Raw genomic sequence first — 3,770 nt, 5'->3', positions numbered from 1 at the left:
CCTGCAGAGTATGTTATTTTCCTTTCCTTCAGGTAACTCTTAAGTACTTCATATAAGTTACTCGGGCATTCAGATTTCCTTAGAGTGCTTAGAATCAGGGGCCACCATGCATGGTCAAAGGCCCCCTGAATATCCAAACTTATTGCACAACAGTATTTATATTGATTTAATGTGTCATTAATTACCTCTAAAACTTTCTTAATAATATCATCAGTAGATCTATTAGGAAGAAATCCATACTGTTTCTGGCTTAGAAATCCTTTTTCTTCCAGATGATGTAGCAACCTTTGGCTAATTAGATAATCCAAAACCTTCCCAAGAGTGGGAAGGAGACTTAGCGGTCTATAGCTTTTCACTGTACTCTTGTCCTTATTTTCATTTTTAGGGATAATGACCAGTTTTGCCTCTTTCCAGATCTTTGGAAAAACCCCGTATTTTAGGCAGGTGTTGTATATTTCTCTTATGTATGCAGGATTCAGATTCCATATTTTATGCACTATCTCTGCCACTAGGCCATCCATCCCTGGAGCCTTTCCTGGTCGTAGCCTGTGGATTGCCGCATCCACTTCCTGTTCTGTGAAGAATGGATCTATTGGACCATTATACTGCAGTTCTATTTCCTTCCTTATCTCTTTCTGTTTAGGGGAGTCCAACTCCGGATCATCCATTGGGAAGAAGGCATTCATTAATGCTCTAACTGTGTTATCAATACCCTCAGTATACCCCTCTTCACTATCATTAATCGCAGTAAGATATTGAGGCTTTTTTAGCTTTCCTGCACAAGCTTTGTACAGGTAGCTCCAAGGTTTTGTTGAGCTCTGAGAACAGAACTCCTTCCAGGATTTTAATTTATTATCTTTTATTTTGATTTTATACTCCTTACAATGTGCAAGGTAATCATTCTTTTTCTGCCTTCTTTCTTCATCTATTTTGGCTCTTTGATAACGTCGGCGTAGCCGATTATTTTCTTTTCTTAGTTCGCCTAATTCTCTTGTCCACCAAGGTATATTTTTTTTCCTTTCCTTTTCCTTGGAATAGTTTCATTACATATCCTTATTATAGTCTCATGAATGTCAATAATAAACTTTTCTGCTTCCTCACTGTCTTTGATGTTGTTAAAGTCTCGTAAATCCAAAGCCTCTGTGAATTTGCTATTAAAAAGAGACCAGTTCGCCCGATTTATTGCATATTGTGTTGTTATTGTTCCTGTAGTTTGTTCCTCTTGTCCCAGCTGGTAAAAGATGTAACTATGATCGCTGAGGCTACTTATTGGAGCAACTTTCCAGTCTTGTATGATATTCAGCATCTTTCCGTTACTAATTGTTATGTCGATCCAACTACGCCCTATCGGGGCATCGAACGTGGGCAGTGACTCTGGGTCGTTTACTATGTGTAGTTCATTCGAATTAACAAATTCTAACAGTTCATCAGCTCTCTTATCATTCCTAGGGTCACCCCACAGCTCCGAGTGGGCGTTCAAATCTCCTGCTATGATAATATACTTATTTTTAAAAGTATTAACCAATTCATCAAGTTTTTTGAGTAACGGGCTAAGTGCATCCGTAATTGGGCAGTAGACACTCACCAACACTATGTTTTTATTATCAGTATTAATTTCGGCACAAGTCATGAATTTGTTGCTCCAATTAGCGTAGAATAGCACTGGTAAGTATTGATTGTTTACTATAATCATTGTTCTTGGGTTTTCTCCAGATGAGTGTAAGGTTCTGTACGACCCCCGGAGGCAGCTCGGAGTTCCTCTTCTACAGTAGGGTTCCTGCACCAGCGCTATATCCCTGTCTTCCATAGTTTTACATAGTACTGAGGTGGCCCCTATTGATTTTTCAGCGTTTATCTGTACCTTATGAATATTGTATAAAAAATTTCGTACAAACAAAAAGTACATTAATATTGTAACGGATACTTGGTACTGTACTGTACGTGTGCTTGGTCGAGTGGCCAGTGGCGCAAAGCTATTGTTCGTGGAATTATGACTAAACACCCCTAAGGTAGAAGCCCCCTAGCCACGAAAACGGTAGTAGTTGCGAGAGTAATCTTGCGCGGTACAAGAGGAACCACAGGGTCAGACACTCTGTGGTTTGGTCACTTGCTGCTAGGACGTCGGCGAGTGCGAGAAGCAAGAAGAAAAACGAACGTATACCCCAGAATAGATTTGAACCTTGGGGTACGGACTCAACACTTTTAACTTGTGCCTGGCTAACATTCCCGTTAGCCGTAACAAATACGTTTTGCAAATTTTCAGTAATATACGAATCACGAAAAAAACTATATGTAATTAGAGTACTATTTACAGATGTATTTCGTTTATAGAAAAACAGATGTTATGTTAACTTTCGAATATTCAGTCTGGTCTAGGACTTTGATAATAAAGGTTTTCATGTAATCAAAAACATGATTGAAGCCTATGCAGCTTATTTTTGAAGTATGAATTGTTAATGCATTCAGGACATCAGTTTCTCGTGCTCAAAAAGAATTTTTATTTCGAAAACATCTCTGCAGTCGGATTAAGTATATACAGCGGAAAAACAGTAGCTGATAACTTGAAATTGGATAAGTACGAATTTCTATAGTTTTTTGGTATGAAACATTGTGCATAATAAATGCAGTACAAACAAGACTTTTCTTCCTGCAGATTCGAGAAGAAAATTCTCTAAAACTCTAGTAAAACAGAGCATCTTACTTTTTATATTATTACTTCCTAAGAGATTTTATCGAAACATGGTTTTTCATTAATAATTCTACATATTTTTGGCTTATATTATTACGTTACTTCTATAACGTTTTAGTTATGATTTTACCAATATTTTTATTGTATTTATTATATTTTTATCGTACCGCTTTAATTCATCTTCCAATGATTGTAAAAGTAAAATCATTATTTTCGATGTTGCATATTGCTTCGTTGTATGAAATAATTGGGCTGCAATTTGAAAAATAAATTGTAGACCCATAAATTCCCATTGTCTGTCTATCTATCCTTACTATCGAGAATAGAGTTAGATAGATGAAACTCAAGATCAGGTATGGAAACATTAGGGGCAGACGTCACGACATTTTAATTAATTCAAAAATTGCCTCCCGAAAGGTGATAGGTAATGATCGGCGCGACTCTGTTGTTAAAGGAAACGTATTGTGTACAGGGGCAAGACACTTCTAAATTGAGGTGGAGAGCATGTATTTTAAATTTAATAAATTTAAAAATATAATTAACTTGCAGCCCAGCATTGTGACGATACGGCCACTGATACACAACTGTGTGCAAATGTGTGTTTTTGTGTTATGAATATTCTTGTAAAAACATTCCAGTATGAAATGCTTTATAAAATAACAAAAGTTTGTTTTATATATTCTTTACTAGCTATATAGAAAACTTTGTAAGCGAGAAATATCTTTTTATTTTAATTATAATTATAACCTTTTGGGACAATTTATAAAGACAATTTGACTAATAAGAGTACGACCATATTTTCCATAACAGGCCACTGCGTTGTACGAGTGAGTAAAAAATTGGTTTAAATTATGAATAAACAGATTATTTTTTCTTCAAATTAGTGATTTATTGATGTATAAATTGGATATTCTCCGAGTGAAAAATAGTGAAAAATGATAAATCAATAAATAAGTATAATAATAGAATTTCTATAAAGTATCGTAATAAAATTAATCGAATTAAAAGTAATTAAATAATTTAATTAATCATTAAACATTTAAAAGATTTTAAATAGAATATATGCTGAATATTTCATAAT

The sequence above is a fragment of the Centruroides sculpturatus genome, unplaced genomic scaffold (genome assembly GCF_000671375.1).
Source record: "Centruroides sculpturatus isolate CEXI.00-Female unplaced genomic scaffold, Cexi_2.0 scaffold1697, whole genome shotgun sequence".
NCBI classification, from domain to species: Eukaryota; Metazoa; Arthropoda; class Arachnida; order Scorpiones; family Buthidae; genus Centruroides; species Centruroides sculpturatus.
This window is presented reverse-complemented; position numbering follows the sequence as displayed.